Source organism: Geospiza fortis, unplaced genomic scaffold (genome assembly GCF_000277835.1).
Source record: "Geospiza fortis unplaced genomic scaffold, GeoFor_1.0 scaffold98, whole genome shotgun sequence".
Classification (NCBI taxonomy): Eukaryota; Metazoa; Chordata; class Aves; order Passeriformes; family Thraupidae; genus Geospiza; species Geospiza fortis.
In genome coordinates, this window is record NW_005054306.1 from 7,094,575 (window position 1) to 7,102,646 (window position 8,072).

Consider the following 8,072-nt stretch of genomic DNA (forward strand, 5'->3'; position numbering starts at 1 on the left):
CCTGACCCTGATTGCTTCCAGGGATGCGGCATCTACCACATTTCTGGGCAGGCTCTTTCAGAGTTTCACCAACCCCGTAATAGAAAATTTCTTCCTTATATCTAAACTTTTAATTTAAAACCCTTGTCCTGTCACAAGAGGCGTTGATAAAAAGTCTGTGCCCAGGAGGGGACAGACTGGTGTGGTCAAGGAGGAAACAAGACATCAGGAGAAAGGACACAGACACTGGCAGGAACTGATCATTGTTTCTTTCTCTCTTTCTTTGTAGCAGTTCAGTTACCCAGGCACTTGCTGATTCCTGAATTGCCTTCCATGGCAATTCAGGACTTAAAATCAAACAATTAAAATAAATTAAAAATGTTTTACAAGCGATGGAAGTTTATTTTAACTTCGCCTTCCAACCTCTCCTCTCTGTTCACGCAGTAGATCCCAAGGTAATAGAGAAACACTGGAACAACACCTGCAGGGTATTTGGGAGAGAACACACTGAAAGCAGAGCTGCCTGCCTGTAAAAGTCTATTTCAGTGATCACAGCAAACACTGAAAAAAGTCCATAACAAGAAAGCAGAAAGTAATTAAAGCACAAAAGTGAATGGTTAGAATTATGAAAGACTGGAGACGCTCAGCACAATTATGGGATCTACTGGAATAGTTTGTGTATAAATTCTGGGCTGCCAGTGATGGTGAACAGGACTTGCTGCAAGAGGATCAAACTTGCTGTTGTCCTTGAAGCAGTTGTGGTGCTTAGGGATGTGGTTTAATGGTGGACCTGCTAGTGCTGGGTTACTGGTTGGACTCCAGGATCTTGGAGGTCTTTTCCAACCTTAATGATTCTATGGTTCTGAGTTGGGAGAGGGTGGCTTTGAGTTGCTGTAGCAGCTCAAAGGGAAAATGTTGTGCTGCAGATATGTTTCTGCACCTGTGACTCACACGCATGGTCCATAAATCCCATCTGCAGGGCCCTGCCTGGTACCTGCCTTGTGACATTTGCTGAGCAGGTGTCCCTGACTGATGGTGCCCTGCTATGCTGCAGGGAATAGCAAGAATAATGATGGCTGCTTGATTGCTTGATTACTTGCTTCCCCAAATTTCTGTGCAGCAAAAATTGGACTCCACAAACTATGCCTTCTTGTAGAGGGCCACTTAATAAGCAGTGACTTACTTGCTCCTCATTGATTCCCACCTCTAGTGGGGAGATAGAAAATAAATGATGTGGTTTGGAGTTCTGTGGTTCTCTGTGCTTCTGCCCCAGCAAGCACCTACGTATTTCAGATGCCTGTTGGTGGGTCCCAGCTTGCTCCATCTGGCTGTATTCCAGCACAAGAGGCAGCTTGTGTCCCTTTCTTGCACTCCCTGGGTGATCTTTCAGAAGGGCAGAGACTCACCTGGCAGATTCTCCTGTGTCTCCTGAAACCTTTTGAACTAATTTACAGATTGGTCTCACGTTGGGAAGTGTGGTTATCATCTCTTGAGAGGAACTGGACAGACAATAAACATTGCTGAAACACAGGGGGAGCAGGTTGCCAAGGAATCTCTTTGGGGGATTCTTGCAAATTGTCTCTAAATGAAAGCCAACAAGGGAGACACCTGCTAATACATGGACATTGTCTCTATAGTCCTGGGCAGCAGGTCAGGGGGGAAATGAAGTTTCTGCAAGCAAAACAAGTTAATATCTTTAGGTACTATGTCAAAGTTATTTTAGCTAAGTAAATGAGATTATTCCTGGAAACAAAAAATCCCATAGCTGTGTTGATGAACTCAGGTCTCCAGAGAAATGTCTAAGGCACTGCTATTGTATTGCTTTCCTTGACAAGGACTTTTTTAGACAGCTGGATGGCACATGCATTTTTCTGGGTTTACCCACTTCTGTCTGTTAGAGCTTCCTTAAGGAATATGAGTTATAAAGTCTGGCTGTGCCTTATCTTGCTGTTTCAAGGTTGTCTTCATGGGCTTTTTCTTGCTGGCAGCTGCTGAATGGCACTTTGTGTTTCTCAGAAGTTTCCTAAAAATCATATCAGAATATTAGAGACATACTCAACTTGAATCAGAAAATGGAATAAGAGTTATTTCAGCCATTCAGTCCCATCTCATCTTTTAAATAGCTTTGTTCTCTGCACTAGTGAATTGCAAAAGTTATCTATGGAGCAGTGTGACTTTCTCTGCTTCTTTGCTCACTTATTTACTTTGTCAAGTAAATTTCAGCCTTATGTAAAAGCCACTGCATGGTCTAATTCCTGTCTTAGGAAAAGGAAGAGAAAAATGTTTCTAATAAGTATAGTTCATTAAATTAGGTAGTGATGTACTGAACAAAATTATATGAAGAAAAGAAATATAGATTATTTTTGAAAGAAAGCCCATCTGTTTGGGTTCAGTCTGAGTAAAACTTGATTTTTTTAGTGTGTTACAGGCCCAATTCCTCCCTGATACTGGAGCTGAAGAAGTTTGGCCCACTAGCTGACTAACTTTGAACTTGACCTGTGTGTCAAAGCTACTAACTCTTCAGGGATGGGAGCTGTTTAAATGGCACTGCAAGCATTGAAAGCTATAACCCAATGTGGTTTTTTTCCCTAATAACATGCACCTGCATAATAAATCAGACATAGGGATTTTATGTACTAAAAGGAACTTGGAGCTGAATAATAATATAATTGAGATGATATGTTTCATTGCCCCAAAGCAAAAACGTCTTTCAGTTGACTGATCAGAGAGGCAAACAAACCAAATAATTTATGGCATTTTTCCTTAATGAAAAGCAAGTCAAGGATCAAACATATCATTTATGAATCCAAAAAAAGAGTGAGTATTCATGACCTTCAGTTGCTTTGCTTTCTTCTTCAAAACAAAAGAATTTGCTTCCTTTGGGATTTTTATTCTTAAAAAGTACAAATAGCTCCTCAAAGTCCACCCAGAATAACAGTGACTGTAGAAAAATGAGCCCGAGCTGAATTCAGATAGCCACAGTTCTCCTTTCAGGTAAAAATATTTATACCATTCTGAAGTAAGTCAAAGAAAATGAGATCAGAGCATAAATAAAGCAACTAGGTTGGCTTTCTTGTGCCTGTTAGTATTATTCTTTTTGGTTGAGGAAGTGGGAAGGTCATATCTGCCCGTAGGAAAGCATCCTGGCAGAGCATAAAGAAATGAAGTGATGAAAAATTGTCCATTATTTCCTTTTCTCATTAGTTAGCTTGTAATCACCATTTTGTAAGCAAACAACTTCTGCAAACTTGCTGTGTTCCCAGTGATTAGGGTGCATAAGGGAAATAATGGGAGCAAAAGATGCTCTTCCTCCAAACAACTTATTTCAGTGAAGGCACACTTACTTATTGGCATGCCATAGCACACCCAAAATGCTTTGATTTAGGTGTGAAGTTCAGCTAAAGTACAAAAAGCTTCCATGTTTTTGTTGTAGCATGCACTGGAAATCTGTCCAAGTTTGGTTTCAAAGTGTCTGAGTGTCATTTCCTAACATGTTTAGAAGCCAGGATTGGGAAGCTTTGTCCCTCTTGCCTTTTTTTTGCTCCTGAGGATTTCACTTTTGGAGATTCAAGCCTTGCTGGTCCTGTTCTGAAGTAGGAGTTGTTTGAAGTGATGTGATATTGTAAGTGCGCTGTAATCCAAACCTGACAGTCCCCATACTGAGTGGGAAAAGATTTCCCTAGGAGGGGCAATTCGGCAAGGCAGATTATGTGGGTGTCTTCTGTCTACCTATGACATTCAAAATGCCACTCCTTACTGGGTGCCTGTCTGTAAGTGGGAATTTCTGACACTGGCTGTGCTGTGGGCTTTGGGAAGGGGTTACTGCCTCTTGAACTAGGGGGGTTTCAAAGGAGCAGCACCATAAATGGCTCCATAGAGAAAGCGGGAGGAATGGACAGAGTGGCTCTTATGGGATGGACAGAGCAGCTTTAATGTGCTAATGAGGGGAAGGCCAGATGCCAGCAGCGATCAGAAGGGCTCTTTGTGGCTCTGTCTCTTTGGAGATGGCTGGAGTCTCTGTCCTTATCGGGGTTGTTTCTGCAGGCAGAGGGAAACACTGGGGCCATTAGTGAGGTGTTCCCTTCCTTTAAGTCAGCAGATAGCCTGACAGATTAGCACTTGAATACTGATTAGGGCTAATTACCAGGAAAGCTGAGGAAAAAGAGGTTGCTGAAGAAGTTTGACATTAAAAACTGCAAAAATTAGTCCCCAAGCCCAACAACAACAGAAGCCTCATGCTCAAAGGCTTGTGAGCAGAGCTCAAACTCAGCTGAAATCACCTGTTGCAAGAACAGCTGTATGGGGACTCATAAATTGCTATGACTGTAAAGTGTGTAAGTATTGGTAGTTCTGAGATTCACGTTGTGAACTGCCTACTTTACCTGTCTGTACGTATTTATGTCTGTCATCCATCTAGCTGAGAATTTTACTGAAAACACTTCAAGCTTTGAAGTTTGTCCTTCAGCTTTCTCCGACTTGGTTTCTCTCATGATTTAAGAAAAAATTTCTTCAGTGCATATTCACTCTTGGTCATTTTTCTTGGACACACCAAACGAGCACACCCATACAGCAGCACAGTGCCCATCTGCAGGGAGTGTGCCGGCTTTTTGGGAAGTGCCATGGCACATGGGAATGATCAAATAATTTCCTAGAGGAGGTGGATGACCCTTGTTCTCACCAGAAAGGTCTGTCCACAAATGATGCCATGCAGGCTCCACAGTAAAAAATAGGGATGCTTATTAAGCCAGTTTTCTGTTTATAGCTGATACAGTAACTTCAGTCCATAATTTCAGATTCCCTTTGGTGTGGTGGTCACCTTTGCTTCCTTACACTGCGTGTTGCCCATGTAATATGAGAGGTCTCACTCCACCTTCAGATGAATCTGACCTGTGGCAACCTGTAGGAACTTTGGAGCTGGATGGTGAATCTTCTCTTTTGCTATAACTTTTTTTTCCTAACAGAAAACGTAGACAAGTCAAATCCTTCTCAAGAAGGATTGGTCTTTCTTGAGACTGTGTTTAGTAAGGTTTCTTATGTCCACACTAGATTTTTTTGGTTGGAGAGCAAGTAAGACTTCATGGTAATCTGGTGGTGGGAGTGCTTATGTAGGAGACTGTGATTAACTCTGCTTTGCTGCATCCCTGAAGTTTGCTATGAGCACATGTGCTGTGAGGTTCCCTTGGGATGAAGAACCTCAAAAAGTCATGGATTTGTCTTAATGCAAAACATGAGAAATTTTGAAAATTGAAAGTTTACAACTAGAAGATGCTTTCCCCCCCACACCCCCCCAGCTCATCTTCCAAGGCATTTCAGGCTTCAAGGTGCTCATTTACAAAAGCACACTATGCTTGAAACAGATTGCTGCGCCTCTAATACAGATAAATGAAGTAATTTATGTCCAATAACAAGACCATAACCCTAGTGTTAATTTCAACCTGTAAGCCAGTATTAGCTGATAATGGAATGAAAACAAAATTTGAAACATTTTTAGTGATGTCCATTAGTTTACTTAGTCCTCTTTGGTGTTCATTTGTCAAAGGAGCTGTTGTGTGTGTGTGTCCAGAAGTATGTAATTCAGCTGCACTGATTTTAAAAGGGTGCTGTCTTCTGGGCCACATTTATTCTCGTTAGTTTTCTCATCTGGCAAGTGTTTTTGATGGGAGTTGGCTTTTCCTGTTTTCCATTTGGTAGAAATGGAATATGAGTTAAGAAGAGTGTAAGTCTTTCCCTCTCTTTAGTGAAATAGAGAAGAAGCTGTTGGCATTGTGGGAGGGAGATGCCAGAATCTGTTCCTGCTCTGATACCTCTTCATCAACTCTTCAAAGCAGAAGAGAGCTCCACAGCTCCACTCCTGGATCTCTCCAGCCAATAACTAAAATTCTGGTCCTTAATGTAGCCTTGAGGTGGCTATCTCAGAGCTTTTCAGGAGAAAGGGAAGTTTGAGGGAGCTGGGCTGGGCTGAATAAGAGTTGTGGCTGCAAGGTAGAAGCGGGGAGAATTCTCTCTCCTTTTTAAGGAAGAGAGGAGGTCGATGTCTAACTCTTCAAGAGGAGGCCTGAAGCGAGTCACTGAAAGGTAGGGGCCAAATGCTCCAAGGAGGGATAAGGCATAAGCTGTACCCTGTACAACACTTTCTGGTTTTTACCAAGATTTCAGTCTTTGTCTACCCAGGTGCCTCTGTGGCTTTCCCAGGGTAAAATATTATTCTGCACGGATCTTTTGGGTGTTTTTTTGCCCTATGATGGTGAGACAAATGCTAGAAAATACTTACTAAAATTAAATAAATTACCCTGGGATTATTTTAAGTTCTGGTATTTTTTTGAGTTTAAACAGCTCGGTATTTCTGGTGGCTTCTGCCATCTGATCTGGGCCATTTGCCTTCTGAAACCTCTTCTTACTTGAAGCTGAGTGCTGTAATGAAACTAAGGGTTTCTTTCCTGTTGCTGCTTTCCTTTTCTCTGCTGCTGCTGCTACAGACATGAAATGCTTTTGAATATGTTTTAACTCCCTCCTGCCAGTATATTGAGGTCTGTAGGGATTGTCCTGGGTAGATTGAAAGTGAGAAAGGACAGAAAATAGCAAGTAGGATGGGTAGAGTTGAGCAGTGAGCTGGAAAATATTTTAATGGGTATGGGATTTGATACTTGAAGGAAGTAAAACTTTAATGTTGTAGATATAATTTTCATCAGGCTGGGTATGAGGATTAAGTACCCTTAGGCAGAAAAAGTTTCCAAACTTCATCCCATATAGTGGGGGAAAAGCCACCACCTACATATAAGTAATGATCAACTGAAGTGCCTCCTTGTCCTGGTTTGGGACAAATTTGGAGGGGAACTTCCAAAGGGATGATTCCATAAAGGGCAAAATTCAGTGGCCCTTCCCCACACTTGTTTGGGAGAAAAGTTGAAAAAACTGTTTATTTAACAAGCAAAGTATTAACAAGCATAAAAAATGAATCATATTAAACAATAAAACCTCTTGCTGTTATGAAGAGATGGCAAATTCAGAAAGTCCTTCTGTAGTTCAGAGAGAGTTTTCTGTGGGTGCTTCTTGGCTCACTGAGGGTCTCTCAGTCCCTCTGGTGCTGGAATGCAGTGTCCTGGGCCCCGGACACTGGTGTGAGCTCCCAATGTGTTTTCTGGGTTTTTGGTCCAGAGCAGGTTTGAACAGTACCAGGAAAAGAAAAAGCCACAACCCAGGGAACTTTTCTGCCTCAGCTAGCTAAAAAAAAACTAACTAAAATCAAAGGAGAGCTCTCTCCTGCTGTCTGTCCCCGCTACAGACAACACAGTCCGTGAGAAGGAAAGCTGAAGCTCTTATCTTTGTGTTTTTGAAAACACCATGAAAAAATTCCACCTCTTCTCCCCTCTTCACTCTCGGATCTAGTTTTAAAGGCACAAAACTTATTCTGGGCTAAACAGATGAATGGGGGTACAACCTTATCTCTGTGTTTTTGAAAACACCATGAAAAAATTCCACCTCTTCTCCCCTCTTCACTCTCGGATCTAGTTTTAAAAGCACAAAACTTATTCCGGGCTAAACAGATGAATGGGGGTACAATTCAGCATCAAAAAGTCACCTCAGGACTCTCCTTTTCCTGCACAACCTACCAGACATGCACAGGTAACTTCCAGTCAGATTTTGATACCTGACCTCTGCTGTCAGGTGCCTGATGTGCTGGGTGAGACACTGTAGGAAAAGGACTTTCAGCATTTGCAGAGGTGCTGTCCAGCTTGTGCCAGAGCAGACAGCACCTGTGGGTAGCCCTAGAGACCTTGTTCCCTTGCTGCCTCCTCACATTCTTCTGTCAAAGCTGCTTTTTGCTTGTGCTCACCAGCAATTTTTGACAGTATACTTAAGGGGTTTATTTTTGGGTCCATTCTGTGGTGGGTGAATCATGTCTTCAATAACATTCAGTAGATTCCAGAACATTTGGAGGTTTTAATCTAGAAGCACAGGGGCAAGGTGGTGTCATGGTTATCATACATGTATGAAGGCACCTCTTACTGGCACAGGAAAAGGAAAATTCCAAGTTTTCTGTCATTTAAACATAATGGTGACAGCAAAACAACTGTGCAGTGGCAGAAATGTAC